The sequence below is a fragment of the Choloepus didactylus genome (assembly GCF_015220235.1).
Source record: "Choloepus didactylus isolate mChoDid1 chromosome X unlocalized genomic scaffold, mChoDid1.pri SUPER_X_unloc3, whole genome shotgun sequence".
In the NCBI taxonomy this organism is placed as follows: Eukaryota; Metazoa; Chordata; class Mammalia; order Pilosa; family Megalonychidae; genus Choloepus; species Choloepus didactylus.
In genome coordinates this window covers 627,063-644,060 of record NW_023637623.1, presented here as the reverse complement: position 1 = coordinate 644,060, position 16,998 = coordinate 627,063, and the positions used below count along the sequence as shown (strand labels likewise).

Below are 16,998 nucleotides of genomic sequence, written 5' to 3'. Positions count from 1 at the left end.
AAGACCATCATGTGGCAATGGAAGCAGAGATGGAAGGTGTCACTGCGAGCCAAGGGATGCCAAAGACTGTTGGCAAACACCGGAAGCTGCAGCAAGCAAGAGAGGACCCTCCCCTTGCAAGGGAGCGCTGACCTGCCTGCACCTTGATTTGAACTTCCTGCTCCAGAAATGGGAGACAGTCCCATCTGGGGCTTTAGCCCCTGGTTTTTGGTACCTTGTTTTAGCAGCACAAAGAAACTCTTACAGGCAGCTTCAGGGTTTTCATGCAAGTGCACTGCAAACGAATAAATATTTAAAAAGTGTTTCTTGTTTTTTGTTCTCTCTCTCTCTCTCTCTTTTTTTTTTAAATAAAAACACATTGAATTGTCCTATTCATGGTTGTGGGTATTTCTGTTGCAATTTTTCATCCTTCCTGTTCTGTTAAGAAAGCCATGTCATTTTAACCAGGACTCCCATGAGTTCATGTCTTCACCCTCTGCTGTAGCGGTTTTTGAGATGGACACTTCACCTCGGCTGCCTGTGGAGGATTTTCCCTCTGGGACAGGGGTGAGGAGGTCTGGTGGGATTTTCCCTCTGGGACAGGGGTGAGGAGGTCTGGTGGGATTTTCCCTCCTGGGGCAGGGGCCAGAGTGTCTTGTAGGGTTCTTAACCTCCCTGTCTCCTTCCTCTGAGCCCCAACTCCTCCCCAAGGACAAGAACACCTGGCTCTGAGCATACACAGCTCTCCTGGGGCTGGGGGCAGGCATTCTCAAGCTTTGCACCAAGAGCCAGCAGGGCCTGTGATTGTAACATCCAGTGGCTGCAGAATTGTCCCCACTGGGTGCTGAGAACTGCCAGGGGGTAGATGGACAGAGAGACATCCAAGGATGAACTCACCAGTGACCCATGGCTCAGTCTCACTTAAGGGAGGGTCTGGGACCTGTGGGATTCAAGGAGTCCAGCCTTTGGCAGGTGAGAGTAAGTCTTAGGAGAGCCTCCTCTACGACTTTTTTGTCCCTAACACCCTTGTGTGTTTTCCACAAGAGCGCACAAGCTCCCTCAGGCTCACCCTCTTCTTGCTGAGCTGGTTGCCTCACATAGATGTCCTCTGGTGGCATGGACATGCCTCAGTAGCGTGGATGTCCCTTGGAGGTGTGGACATCCCTTGGTTGCATGGAAATGCCCTGGTGACATGGATGTCCCCTGCTGGCGTGGATGTCCCTCAGTTGCATGGAGGCCCCTTGGTGGTGTGGACGTCCCTCAGTGGAGTGGACTCTCCTTGGTGGTATGGATGTTCCTCACGGGTGTGGACTTTCCTTGCTGGTGTGGACATCCCTTGGGGTCATGGACGTTCCTTTGTGGTGTTTACGTCCCTTGGTGGTGTGGGCTTTCCTTGGTTGTGTGGACATCCCTTGGTGCTGTAGACGTCCCTTGGAGGCACCCCTTATGTGACACCCCCCCCCCCACTGGCCTATGACACCCTATAACCTGGCCATACAGGCCCGCTCCTTGGGGGCTGGTGTCAGCGAAACACACAGCAGTTCTGATCCTCCCATTTGTACAACTCGTGTTTGGGGATACCGAGGGGCCTAATGGGGCCCAGCTGTGAGGTTAAAGTTTACAACAACCCGTGATGGTTTTCATTTCAGCTCATTGCTGATTCTCCACTCTGCCGGCCGTGCTGCAATTAGGGAAAATTATTTTGTGAACGGCAAAGCCATGCAGGGCGAAACTGACGGCGTGAAAGGAACCCGAGCGCGTTGGGGCTCAATCGGAGAGGCCCTGCCCGAGCGTGAGGTCGGGGGATTGTGCGCTGGATGGGCATTTTCTGCTCTGTGTGTGGGAAGGGGCAGTGAGGACATTTGGGAGGGGGTGGGGGTGACTTCAGAGGCTAAGCCCGGCCAGCCAGGCCCGCGGAAGCTTCTGGGTGGTGTCCGGACGAGGCAGGAACTTCGTCACTGAGGAACGTTCACAGGTGAGAAGAGCTGAAGCATCCACCTAAAACGTCAGTGTCTCGTTCTTGGGTGGGTTTCCTGCTCCACTTCATGACCCAAATGTGCAATTTAATAAGCAAAAGCTTTGGTGAACTTTGAAGACCTCATGTTGAGTGAAATAAGCCAGGTGCAAAAGGTTACATGTTGCAGGATTGTGCTTACATGGAATATCCAGAATGGGTAAAAGCACAGACAGAACGTGGCTCAGAGGTTTCCAGGGGCCGGGGAAGGGGGAGTGGCCGCTGAATGGGTACAGGGTTTCTGTTTGGGGGTAAGAAAAGTGAGAATAAATAAAGCCGCTAAACTGTACACTTGAAAATGCTTAAAATGGTTACTTTTATGATGTGTGTATCTATCTATCTATCTATCTATCTATCATCTATCCGTCTATCTATCAATCTATCTATGTGACCACAATAACGGTTTTTAAAAAGAAGTACAAACTTTGAGGAAAAGTTTAAAACAACATCTTGAGAGCCTACTTACTAAGAAATCCCTGAAATCAAATGGCAGTTTGGCTATAGTTTCTTACATTGAAGATGGGATTTTTTTTCCTCTACTACTGCCAACTTCTACTTGGAAACAACTATTAAAAAGCAGATGTGTGGGGATCGTGCTCTAGGCGTCATTTGTGTGCAGAATCAATCACTTGGCAGCAGGACAGCATTTAATTCAAGGAACGATATTCACATTATTTTTTCCATTCCCTTATTTTTTCCTTTCTGCACTCCATTTTTCTTGGGAATGGACGTCAGGATGTGGGACTGGAACGCCTTTGTGGGCATTTCCCAGCACTGAGATTTGTGTAGGGACCACGCATGGATGGTGAGCTGATCCTCCTTCCACCAGGGCCTCTGAGAAGGAAGACAGAGCTCACTGGCAAGCACTGGAGGGCACCTCCCATTTAGGAGTTGGTGGACTGCCTGAGGCCCCCAAATCTGCTGCCAGCTCTCCTGGTACCCATCCCTCCTTCTCCACCATCTCCTGGTGTCTAGTCCTGCTCTTCTTCCCGGCATCCTCACCCCAAGCCATTCTCACTGCTCAGGTCATCCTTCTCACCTTGGTCAAAGTGCCTCAACGTGACCCTTGCAACCACCAAAGCAAGGGCCCCAACGAATTTTGAGAAGAGCCATAGGGCACCATGTGGACCTTCTAAACCAGCCTGGAGCTGCCTTTGGGCAGGTCTGGGAGCTATATTCCTACTCCCTCCCCAAGCAGGCAGGGGTGAGGCAGAGGACAGGGCAGGCTAAGGGGCTTGTCCTTCAAACAAGGGTAGTTTCCTGGGTTTCCATCACAAGGTGCTGCCGACGGTGGCTAAAAGCACAGGGAAGTTATTCTCCTGCAGCTCTGGGGGCCAGAAGTTGGAAATCAAGGTGTCGGCTGGGTGGGTTCCTTGTGGGGGCCCAGGGAGGCTCCCTTCGGCTTCTCCCAGCTCCTGGAGCCCCAGATGCCCCCTGGCTTTGGCTGTGTCACCCCAAGCTCTTGTGCTCTGTGCCTTTCCCTCCCCTCACATAGGATGACAATATGGGATTTAGTCCACCCCATTCCAGCATGAACTCACCTCATTACACTGCAAAGACCCTATTTCCAAAAGGGCTTCAGTCTGCAGTTCCAGGTGGACATACATAAATTTTTGGGGGGAAGGAGGCACCATTCCACTCACTACAAGGCACAGTTACCTGTAGTCACTTAAGGTGATTGCAGTGAATTTGGTTTTTCCTAAATTAGAGAAATTTAAGGTACAATTCCAGCTTCAGCTGCATTTTAGGCACAAAAAGGCCCTTGAGAAGTTTTCTGAGATGAGGATCAAAGCTTTAGTAGTTGGACAGAGTCAATAAGGTTTTTGTCATGGAATTGAGAGGTAGGAGCCGAGCTGTTCTGACATGGACTCGGCCCCATGCCGTGATGAGCCCACCCCCTCCCCTCCTGACCCCTGCCTGCCCCTCTTTCTAGTGCCCTGGGAAAGAGAAGCCCCAGCTCTGTCCAGACATGCACTTGAGGGTCAGAAAACTAACTTGGCCAGGTTCCTCAGCACCCTGCAGACCCCTGGGTTTCAAGCAGATGAGACCCTAAGTTGAGCCCACTTCCTGCCCAATGTCCTTCAGTGGTTGACAAAGTGCTGTCCTGGTGAGTTTTCTTATGGGGGCATCATGTAGCCTGCTAGGCATTCGAGGTTTTGGTCATCCTTTGGCAGAAGAGGTTCAGGGAGCCTTAGAGACCATCTGGGATAATCTGTGGTCCCTGGTATGTGGTGGGAAAGGGCTCCACCATGCCCCATCCTGCTAACCTTCCCTGCGCCCTGACCCCACAAGGCCCTGTCCTGCTAACCCTCCCCCAGCTCACAGCACCCCAAAAGCATTCATCAAAGGATGATGGAGAATCCTGTATCCAACAAGCCCAGTCTTTCACCTCGAGGCAAATGAGATTCTCCAGAAAGTGAGAGTGAATCTGAACACAGCATCATGGGATTGAGAACGTCTTCTTGACCAAAAGGGGGATGCAAAAATGAAATGAAATAAAGTTTCAGTGGCTGAGAGATTTCAAATGGAGTTGAGAGGTCACTCTGGTGGGCACTCTTATTCACTATATAGATAATACCTTTTAGGTTTTAATGTATTAGAATAGCTAGAAGTAAATACCTGAAACTATCAAACTCCAACCCAGTAGCCTTGACTCTTGAAGATGATTGTATAACCGTGTAGATTACAAGGGGTGACAGTATGATTGTGAAAACCTTGTGGATCGCACTCCCTTTATCCAGTGTATGGGTGGATGAGTGGAAAAATAGGGTGGGATGGGGGAGATGATTTGGGTGTTCTTTTTTACTTTTATTTTTTATTCTTATTCTGATTCTTTCTGATGTAAGGAAAATGTTTAAAAATAGATTGGGTGATGAATGCACAACTATTTGATGGTACTGTGAACAGTTGATTGTACACCATGGATGATTGTATGGTATGTGAATATATCTCAATAAAACTGAATTATAATAAATAAATAAACAAATAAATAAGTGAGAGTGAGTGTGTGTGTGTGACACAGAGAGAGAGAAATAGAGATAGAGGTAGAGATAGAGATAGAGAGAGAGAGAGAGAGAAAGATTGGGGGAGAAGGAGGATGGGAAGGCAGTAGGGAGAAGAGATGGGAGAGAGAAAGGGGGGAGAGAGAAAGGAGGAGAGAAAGAGAGGGAAGAGGGAGAAATAGAGGCAGATGGAAGAGGGGGGAGGAGGAAGGAAAGGGGAAGGAGGAAAGAGGGAAGAGAAATTGTAGACTTCAGATTTTATACAGGAAAGGAAACAATTTCTTTCTGACAAGTTGCTGGTAAAATAAACCAAGCAGCATCACCTGCCAAATAAAGAAACAGCCGTCACTGGACCCAAACAACCCCACCCCTGCGCTCGATGATCCGATCCCCTTCCAGGAGCCCCAGTGGGCAGGAGGACCTGGAAGGTTCCGGATTCAGTGTGATGTGGGCTCCCATTGGGCCACCCCCTCTCCCCTCGGATCCACTCAGCACGGGCACCTCCTCTGGCCAAAGCGGGGACCCTCCCCACTCGCCAACTGAGTCCCTGTTGGTGTGGATTCCTGCCATGGCCAGAGAGCCTGGGTACCCTCTGCTCAACCCAGGTGGGGGCCTGGAGGGGTCCTTAGGCTGCTGATCTTCAGGGGGCGAGGACACGGGGGAAGAATCCAGTGTGACGGGTTGCATGCTTCTCTGCCAAGATCGCAAACATTGAATAGCATGTTTCCATAGAAAAGCAGCCACGAAGTCAAATGCATGGCTCTCAGTGTCATCTTGAAGCTCCAACAACCTTGCAGCCCCCTGGCCATGAAAGCAGCTCCAGTGCCTGGCATTCAGCTGGTTGTGTGGGTCTCGTGCAAAAGGCATGGCACAGATATGTCTTTGCATGGATCTGTCCTTGTTGGGGGGTATGGTGAGCTCCCCAAAAACATGGGGCCATGTCTTCAGCTCCAGAACCTGGGGGTGGGACCTCATTTGGAAGGAGGGTGTTTGCAGGTCATTGGTGGAGGATTCTGAGGTGAGGTCCTCGTGGACTGTCAGGGTGAGCCCTGAATGCATTACTGGGGTCCTTCTAGGAGAAAGGACAGGGAGGTCTGGGTTCACAGACACAGCGGGGAGGCTGTGTGAAGATGGAGGCAGAGCTGGGGTGACGCAGCCACAAGCCAAGTCCAGCTGGAGTGTTCCATTCAGACAAGGAGGTGGAGAAAGTGTTTCTGTGCATACAGCAGTGTGCGCATGTGTGTGTGTCTTTTTCCCTAAATGGAGTCACAAGATACACATGGTTATCCAAATTAACTATGTCACTGAACTCATTTCCTGGACATCATTCCATGTGACGACGTATGGCTCCGCTGTGTCTTTTTTGATGGTTGTATAGTGTTCTAGTTTGCTAATGCTGCTGGAATGCAAAACACCAGAAATGGATCAGCTTTTATAAAGGGGGTTTATTTGGTTACAAAGTTACAGTCTTAAGGCCATAAAGTGTCCAAGGTAACACATCAGCAATTGGGTACCTTCACTGGAGGATGGCCAATGGCGTCCATAAAACCTCTGTTAGCTGGGAAGGCATGTGGCTAGTGTCTGCTCCAAAGTTCTGGTTTCAAAATGGCTTTCTCCCAGGATCTTCCTCTCTAGGCTTCAGTTCCTCAAAAATGTCACTCTTAGTTGCTCTTGGGCATTTGTTCTCTCTTAGCTTCTCAGGAGCAAGAGTCTGCTTTCTACAGCTGTCTTCAAACTGTCTCTCATCTGCAGCTACTCTCTCAGCCTCTGTGCATTCTTCAAAGTGTCCCTCTTGGCTGTAGCTCCTCTTCAAAGTGTCACTCACAGCTGCACTGAGTTCCTTCTGTTTGTCAGCTCATTTATATAGCAGCAGTGATTTAATTTAGACCCACCCTGAATGGGTGGGGCAACACCTCCATGGAAATTATCCAATCAGAGTCATCACCCACAGTTGGGTGGGGCACATCTCCATGCAAACACTCAAAGAATTACAATCTAATTAACACTGATACATCTGCCCACACAATATTACATCAAAGAATATGGCTTTTTCTGGGGGACATAATACGTTCAAACCAGCACGTATAGTATTCCATGGTTTGAGCCTCACATTTACTGAAGCACAGGAAGGTGCTTCCAATTTTTCAACGCTACAGCCAGCGGTGCAGGGCGGACATCCTTCTCCATTGCAAATATGCACGCATGCCCTTGTGGGGGTGAAGCTATCGAAAGAAGGGCAGGGAGTCTGCTGGATCCAACGACCACGTGTTTCCCCACTTGGCAGGTTGTCTTACATGGAGCCGTGCAGTCTCTGCTTTTATCCGCACGTGTGTGTTCCCTGCCAATCTAACAAGCAAAAGTGGGCTTTCGTTCGGGTGCTATTTTCTAAATTGCATTTTCCCATTTTGAGAGTGACTAAACATCTTTGTCATAATTTTATTAAACATTTGCATATCCATTTTTTCTCAGGGTTGTTTGCTCCCATCTTTTGTCACTCATTTTGACCATTTTTTTTCACCCTTAAAATGTAACAACTCTTCATACGTTGAGATAGTAACACTTTGTTTGCAAGTGTCTTGCAAATGGTCTTCCCAGAATATTAGGTATTTTTCCACTGTTTTTATGGAGGGTTTTTCTATATAGAAGTATTAATTTTTTATATGTCTAAATTTATCAATATTTTCCCTTCTGGGCTTCTGACTTTTCTTTTGTCTTTAGAAAGACTTTTCTCACTCCAAAATTGTAAAATAACATTCCTTTGTGTTTTTTTTCTGGCACTTCCCTGGTTTCATCTTTTATGTTTAATTCTTTCTTCATCTGGAATTATTTTGGTGTAAGAACTGAGAGAAGGACTCAGCGTTTTTTTCTCCTAAATTTCAAGCCACAAACATTTATTGAATCACCCATCTTCCTATGCAGATTTGAAATATTAATTTTTTCATAAAATTATGAAGTTCTTATACATGGTAGGGTCCATTTCTTTGTTCTTTTTGCATCTTTTTTGCACCCATACTATAGTGCTTTATAAACACAACACTGTACCTTTCCATTATGTCTTAAAATTTGAGAGAGCTACTCATTTTATTTCTCTTCTTTTGTTGGGAGTTTCCTAGCTATACTGCCATGTGCATTTTTTTCCACAGGCCCTTTAGAAATTTTTTTTAACTGCCCAAAATAATTTTAATGGAGGTCTCATTGGATTTGTAGATCAATTCAGGGAAAACAGATATTGTCTTTTTATCTGAGAATAGAGTATGCCCTTCCATTTAAATGCAACTTGCTTGCTATAAATGGGAACTATCTGCCTAGATCTACAGAGTAGATTCTTGGGGTTGGGGGTGGGGGGTGAGAATAGGTGGTTTTTAAAGCCCACAGTGATTCTATTGCACACAGACTATCCCCCTCCACACCTCACACTGAGAACCACTGCTTCACACAATGGAGAGAAATTGGAAAATGTCAAACTATAACCTCTGCTTCATTCCCCATGGGCCCAGATTTTGTATATAGGAACCCAGCATTGTTTGAAAGGCATTTGGGATTCTGTTCAGTTTAATGTCCTTAAAAGTTTCCATGTGACCCCAAAATGAATTAGCCAGGCAGGTCCACAAAGCCTGAAATTATGTACAAGGGCAAAGCGATCCAAAGAACCTAAAAGGTCAGGAGGTATTTCTGTAAGGATCTTGCTAAAATAAAAGTCATAAACAACATCAAAATCTCCTAAAACCACCGCAGAGTTTCAGGCTCTGTGTTCAGATTGCTAGAACAGTCTCAAATTTCAACAGGTGTTCAAATGTAGAGAAAGAACCATCTCAAATAATAGTCACGTCTGTTTCTTTCTTTTAGAAACCAGAAGAAACTCTTATGGTCATTTGTTGCTTGTTAGTACTGATTTTACATTAGTTAAGTGTACATTTCCTGGGCATTAAATTGTTCCTCCGTAATTATTAAAAACAAATACACCTGCAAACACTGTGTGGTGCCAGTAATTATTTAATAGAACTTGTTTCTTTGAAAACACACACGGTGGGTCAAGCCCATGGGAGTTATGTAAAAACGAACCTCTGGGAAAGAATTTCATTTGATGGTTGTACATAAATATGTATTTGCACCCATGACTTTACTATATCATTTGTGAAATGAAAGATACCTAAAAGGAGTTCCTCTCTTCTCCTAAATTTGTAGCCATGTCCATTTATTGAAGCAGCCATCTTCCTCTGCAGATTTGAAATATTAATTTTACCATGTAAAAATGACTGAATGCTTTCTGCATGTTGGATCACTTTGCAAGGAGTGAAAACTTGAAACAAATGATTAGATTCAATTGCTGGTTCCAAGGAGCAGCATCCCCGAAACAAAGTGTAGAGTCATCTGGGAAACCGATACAGTAAATTTGCTGGAAACAAAATAAGGAGCCTTGGTTACATTTACCCCACGTAGGTGTAAATTGATGGAGCCACAGTGAACCTAGACGCACAGGTGGCCCTGGGGTTCTCCAACCCCTGTCTCATGCAGCCAGGGTTGCTGACCCCTAATCAGAGCCCCTCCACCCCATCCCCTCCATTGGGCTGTCACAAAGGACCTGATTATCTACGAATTTATGGGAATCCACAACAACTGGCCTTCCTTTCCTGATAATGTTTTCTGACACATATCAGGAGATGCGGCTGATGTACACGGCATTATGTGTGTGTGGGGCGCCGAGCCCAGGCAGCCAGCCGTCAGATGGTCCATCGGAGACCTTTGGCTAGACAGACGCATGCCAGGAAAGTAGTTTCCATGGCAACGTGCCCCACAGCTGTGGATAGTATAGGAAAAATAGTTTTATGATTATTTCAATGAAGTTTTTACCTTTTGTTTTTCAAGCACGATGGTGTGGGTTTTCCGCAGAGTCATCTCGCGTGGATGATATAACGTACACACACACACACACAAACTGCCGTCTGGAAAGCTTCAAGTTTTGAGCATGGAGCCAAGGTTAGGGAGAAGAGGGTTGTGTTTCATTTAACAGAGGAGCCAAAGAAGGGGATGCCACATGGTAAAAATGAAGGGGTGGGAAATGAAAATAAAAGTGGCACCAGACCTCCCTCTCCCTTCTACCCCTCCCCAACATCCTGGCTGGAGGGAGGGTCTCTGCAAGTGACTGGAAGCCCTTTTGTCCATCCCCTCCTCAGCCTTATTCCGTCTCCCCAGCTTTCCACGATGCCATCGAAATAGGACAAAGAGTGGTCCAGTCAGTGTCAAATAGCCACGGAGAGCCAGTTGTGATCACTCACTGCCTCTCTCTTTCCTGAAGAGTTTGCTCACAGGGGAGGGAAAAAAAAAAAGCCCTGCCTGACATGAATGTGGAACTCATTAGCAGACGCAGTTCACTTGTGACAAGTGATGGCCGTGACAGGTAATTTTGAGCCTTGATTTTTTTCTCCCAACCCCTCTGACTTGCGCCCTGGCTGTGCTCCGGCATTTGTCCCAGACTGGAGATATTCTGAAAATGATCACTCGCGAGTTTGCAAGCCCCTCTTCGAGCTGCCGCGTGCCATTGGGAGCAGGCTCGAGAGGGAGCTGGGACCCAAGTCCCCGTGGACTGCCAAGGGTCTCCAGCCTCAGATGCACGTGATTTGGGGGCAGAAAGGGGGCATTAGGGTTGTGCCCTCTGACACGGCACCCATGGACTGACTGCCATGGGAAAAATGTGCCCCCACTCTCACCCCTCCCCCGTGGGTTTCCTTAAAACACTGGATAGTACATATTTGCAGATTATCCAAGTACTTGCACCCAACTGGGGTAAAGGAGGTGGGGGGCCTGGCTGAGCTCTCCTGCCCCACAGAGGAGAAAGTGAGTTTGTACAGATTTAGGGAGAAGTACTTTGGCAATATCAATCAAGACTCATAAAAAAGGTTCTGGCTTTTATGTAGTAATTATATTTCTAAACTCTGTCCTCATATATGGAGTAGAGATGAGAGACCCCAGGAAAAGACTCAATGGGACATTTAGACTTTGTTAAATGTGTCATTGCTACTCAGGAGAGGGGAAGAGCAGATTATTCAACAAATGGTGCTGTTTTGGTCATCCCATCATTTGGAGGAAGGGAGATTAAATTAAAACAGTTCACTATGTCACATAGTGCACACAGATAAATTCCAGATGGAATGCAAATCTAAATATAAGCAAACCCGCATAGTTATGAGAAAAAACATCCTGGAAAATATCTTTACAATTTTGGAGTAAAGTCCCCACTTAGCAACTAGGAAGGACACATAAAATGCTTAAGGATTTCACAGCAAGGTGAATGATAAACAAGGAAAAAAACATTAGCACTATATAAAACATAATTGCCATACTATATAGAGAGCTTTTATAAAACAACAAGAAAAAAGCCAAACAAGGAAATAGAAAAATGGGCAAGGGATAGAATTCATTGGTTTCACAAAAATTTTTAGGGCCTAGTATGTGCTGTCAGTTACAGAATGGACAAAAACTAGACAAATATCACCACCCTCACTGAGTCTCCATTCCAATGTGAGAAGACAAAATTATTAATAAGCTTAATAAATAACTTCCAAAATATGCCAAGAGACTCCCACCTCTTGCTATCAGAAATGGAAGAAGTAGAGCAAAGCAAGACAGGTTTGAGCTGTTGACAATGGGGAAATGCAAAGTCAAACTAAAAAGAAAGGCATTTGCCTCTAAGATTGGTAAAATATCACACAATTGGTGAGATGCTGTGTTGGCACAGGTGTACGAAATGTTCACGTACATTCCCTGAAGCTGCTGACCCAAGGGGGCCCCAGAACTAGATAATTGAGGAGACTGTGAACCAGTTTGGTGGGATTTGCCTGGACAGCTAATTCCCTGCACGTGGGTTCTGCTGTGCTTTGTCTCCTTTTCAGCAACATTGTTACCATAATGTCTGTCATCAGAGGTGGATACTGTAACCTTGGCTCTTAAGATACAATATACTTTGTATGCCTTTTCTTAAGGATCCTTCATTTAACCTGTTTTGATGGAAAACCCCTCCTGTGTGGCATCTTTACAGCTATAATTCTATATGGAACTCTGCCATGGGGTTCTCCAAAAACAAGATTTGCATCATCGGTCCAAGACAAGCCTGTCCTATAATATCCCCCCCCGCTTTAGCAGCGAATTAAATGCTGAGAGAATGTATACAACGATCGATATAACGGCATGTCCTTTGCCCACACGACTGTGATTTTTAATTCAACACATGCTTTTAGAAATGTCTGACACCCAGTTTCCTCAGGAAAATGCAAAGGGTTGTGTTTCTCTATGACCCCTTCTAGTTCTCAAATTGTTCTCGTAATTCATAGTTGAAAGATGCCTTTTGAAGAAAGCCAACATAGCAAAGGTAAAATGCAGTAAAACAATTGTTACAGATTGAAGCTAATATCTTTGTCAGCCCATGTAAAAGTCATGCACACATCCTCAAAGTGCACACTTTAGGTGGCAATAAAAAAACTATTTAGATTGTTTCCTGATTTTATTAAAAATGAAAGGTGCTGGGATTATATAGAAAAGGTAGTGGTTCTTGAAATGTAAGCCGATTCTTGGAGTCATACTTTGGCACTGGCCATATCCCTGGACTTTAGCTGTAAGACTTTGCCTCACGTGGTCCCTGAATTCTATTTGTATTTTTGCATTTTCCTAGTTTCAGAGACTTTGGGGGCTGATAAACCATGAAATAGGGAGAACTTCCTTCCTATTTCACCCAGGAAAGCTGCCCTACAATTGTCGTTTTCTGCAGATGAGACAAACCAGAGGACGACTTGTGAGAAGGCCAGAGGGGCATTTTGGAGCGAGCAGAGCGAGGCTGCTGAATTCCCCGGGATGTGCAATCGTTCTTTTGCCTCTTCTTTGAGTTCTGGTCCCAGGAGGCAAAGATTAAGTTGCTTCATTTTCTTCTGAGGGAACTTCCTGAAAGCCCCTGTAGCTAAAACTTAGAACCATTTAGGGGAAGATAACTCCCCGTCCAACATCCCTATCCTTCACTGCCCCCACCCTCTAAGCCCATTTTAGGTTGCAGGAGTGAAATCTAGTTAATCGTCCTCAGCGGACTTGATATTCCCTAGGATTTATGGCTCATTGAGATTTCACCAGAATTGTAAACTCATCTAGCCAGCTGAATCTGCAACTCCCATGAGAAGGCGGGTCAAGAAAAATACACGAATTACAGAAAAACTCTGTTGTCATTTCTCAGTTGTACAGGCACAGAAAGATTGGTTTCCAAGGATTCTCTGACATTAAACAGCTTTTTGGAGGGTGGAGGGTGTATTATCCTGTAAAGCAGTTTGTGCCAGAGAAAATATTCAGAAAGGGTAAAATAATGAAATAGAGAGGAGTTGAGAAGTATAGAGTAGTGTCATTAAAAATATAAATGCTGGAGGCAGTGGGTGCCCTGCCTTGGACTTTGGAAATCTTTGCGGCGTCTGACAGATACCCGGTTCAATTACCTCCGGGGCAGAGGGTGAGCCAGTGCTCTGCAATTCCACATTTTTAATTGATAGGCAGAGCCTTGTTGGATGTGATAGAATAAGGCTAGGTTTTATTCACTGTACTGTTTATCTGAATGTGTGGGATTTCTGTGTTCCCCTAAATTAAAAGGGTGAGAATAAGACTACATACTGTATGATCACATTTATATGAAATTTCCAGAATAGACAAACCCACAGAGACAGAGAGCAGATTATGGTTGCTAGGGGGGGCTGGGGGAGATGGAGGGTGGGGTAGAGGGTGGTAGGGGGTGAAAGCTAATGGGTAAGGGTCTTCTTTAAGGGATGAGGAGCATGTTCTAAAATTGACTGTGGTGATGGTTGCATATGTCTTTGAATGCACTAAAATCCACTGAGTTGGGTGGATTGTATGCTATGTGGATTATATGTCAATAAAGCTGTTTGCTATGTGAATTATATCTCAATAAGGCTTAAAAAACAGACAATGACAAATAATAAATCTAAGGAATTTGCAAAAACTGAGGTAAGAGTAAAAAGCTATAAGGACAAATCAGTGAAAGGATGAGACAGAAGATGTCAACCCTCTATCATCTTCCAAGTGTGACCAATGTCATGTCCAGCTTTGTGTGACTGCAACTGACATTTTGTAGACCGTAAGGTGTGGCTTTGGGAGCCCCAGGGGTCTGTAAGTTCTTTGGTTACTTTGTGGGAAACATGTTGCTTGGGAGGGATATCTCTTTTTACTGACTTCCTCAAAGCACTTTTCTCCCATCCACACTCTAAGTCCAATTTCACTTTATTAATGGGATGTGAAATATTAGCTGCTGTTCCGGTTTATTAGAGCTGCCATTATGCAAAATACCAGAAATGGATTGGCTTTTATAAAGGGGGTTTATTTGGTTACAAAGTTACAGTCTCATGGCCGTGAAAATGCCCAAACAAAGGCAACAACAGTAAGGTACCTCCAATGAAGAAAACTGATGGTGTCTGGAAAATCTGTTAGCTGGGAAGGCACGTGGCTGGTGTCTGCTTACTCCCAGGTTGCGTTTCAAAATGGTGTTCTCCAAAATGTCTGCATCAACTTCTCAGGGCAAACGCCAGGCTAGTATCCCCACAGCATCAGCTAAAGTCTGTTTTCACTGGCCGTCTCCAAAATGTCTCTCTCAGCTGCAGCAGCACTGAGCTCCTTCTGTCTGAGCTCTTACAGGGTGCCAGTAAACTAATCGAAGACGCACGCTGAAAGGGTGGAGCCAGATTTCCATGGAAACATTCAATCAAAAGGTTACACCCTAATCAAAGGTGTCACTCACAGTTGAGTGGGTCACATATCCATGGAAACGATCAAAAGGTTCCAATCTAATCAACACTAATGTGTCTCCCCCACAAGGTTGGATTAAAAGAACATGGCGTTTTGGGGGACATAATACATCCAAACTGGCACAGCTGCCATCAGACAAACCTATGGATGGAGATTTCATTTGGGATTTGTTGTTTCTTTTTTTAACCCTAAATATAAATGTTATCCCTCGCCTGACCCCATAGACTCAAGTAAGCTGTTAGAGAGGAATTCTGGCCCTACTTTTCTCCACTGTGCCAATTCAAAGGCACAGCGGAGTAGTTTCTAGAAACACAGACCAGAAGAGTTCAAAGCCATTCTACCCAAGATGCTTTGCTGTTGGAAAAGGTCATTAAAATGTCCCAGAATAAAGTCCTGAAAATTCAAGAGCTGGGAACTACTGTGGCCCTCCACCCACCCAAAGATGTTCATTCTGCTGAGCGTGTCTCCAAACAGGAATGTGTGAGTTGTGCACATACAGTTTTCCTTGTGTGCTTTTCAAGAGACAGCCTAAAAATAAAAATGCCATCTTGGGACAAAATGAAGAAATTAGAGATTTCAGTTGAGATAAAGAGTGGAGTGGAAGAAAAGAGTACATTTTCCTGATGTTAGTTTCACGGTCTTGGTATTTGCACTTATATTGATGCTTATGGGCAAAATTGCTTGGCTTTGGGGGGGATGGGACACAGCCCTTGGTGGGAGTTGCTGGCTGGTTTCACATGTAAGGTGACCAGGGCTCTCTCTGTTATCTCTCCATTTAAAATTTTTATCTCAGACGTCATGGGGGGTCTGGTGTGGGGCACTGGAGCTGGGGCACTGGACCTGCTCTGGGCCCTGCTGCGGGTCAGCCTCACCAACTTAAAGGCAACCTCAGCTCCAGGAAACCGGGGAGAAGACCAAGGGGTCAGAGAGGAGGTAGAAAGTGTGGCAGATGCCATAAAGCAGAAAAGCAGAGGGGCACCCAGCCCTGACTGGGCTTTGAGGGAGGCCAGACTCTGTTTTACCTCTGAATCCCAAGATATGGGTTCAGCAAAGGACATAGCTTCAGATGCCAGTACCAGCTGTTGAGTCTCAATAGACTGCAGGGTCTTATTGAATAGGGTCAAGATGATCCTACGCAACCTGTTGACTTAACCCAGCTTGTCAATGGCAGAGGTGTGACCATCCAGCCACTTAAGTGGGATTATGGTGCCCAGCTTGTAGAGGAGGGGCTGACACCTTTAAGGCAAAAGCTAATATTGAAGTACAGTTGGCTTCATAAGCAGCAATTGCTGCAATTGAAAAAAAATGCTGGTGTTGTTACAATAGCCTTCCATGACCCAAGGAGTCTGGAAATTCTGTATGAGCCAGTTCCATTCTTTTTGCATGGATTACCCAATCCAAAACATATGCTTCCACCTGAATCCCTGGTGCCTTGTTATAACCATGCAAAGAACCATGGCTATCTGGCAGATCCTGGCAAATTTCCTGAAGCAAAACTTGAACTCGCCAAGAAGTACGGTTATATCTTACCTGATAGCACCAAAGTTGAGCTCTTCAGGATGCTAAGCACTCGAAAGGACCCAAGGCAGGTTTTCTTTGGTCTTGCTCCAGGATGGGTAGTGAATATGGCTGAAAAGAAAATCTTAAAACCTACAGATGAGCATCTCCTCAAATACTACAGCTCATGAATAACCTTCCAAGAGCAGAGTTGTTAAAAAATACTGTACAAGGGCCTGAAATATAGGTGTTTCTCATTAAAATATCTTCCTAATGGGTAATTCTCCAGATGTAGATATTACTTTTCTGTGTAATGGTTTCTCTTTTTCATTTTTATCTGAATGCAAAATAAAAATGCTGAAAGCAAAGACTATGTAGAAAAAAAATTTATCTGGATAAGCCTTGTGTTTCAATATTACCCCCTAATTAGGTGAAAATTCTTGTGCATTTGGATTCTGATAATTCTCATTGTGAAATTTTCCTTAAATACACATCTTTACACTCATGTTTTATTTGAACTCTATCCAGTGGTTAAGACTAAAGACAAATAGGAGTGAGTAGCAGTGGAAGATGGTTTCAGACCAAAAGCCCTACTAAAAGAACTCTAAGGATGAAATGGATAAATAGATTTGAGGTTCATACAGCTACTCATCTTGCAAGGCCAACCCCAGAATCCTCATTATATCAAGCAAATTGAGATGCTTAATTCAACTTGTTATC

The 16,998-nt window shown here is 45.2% G+C and overlaps 1 pseudogene; it reads left to right on the top strand.

The window, feature by feature from the left end:
• Positions 1 to 15,579: 15,579 nt before the first annotated feature.
• Positions 15,580 to 16,469, top strand: LOC119525851 (annotated as a pseudogene).
• The last annotated feature ends 529 nt before the right edge of the window (positions 16,470 to 16,998 follow it).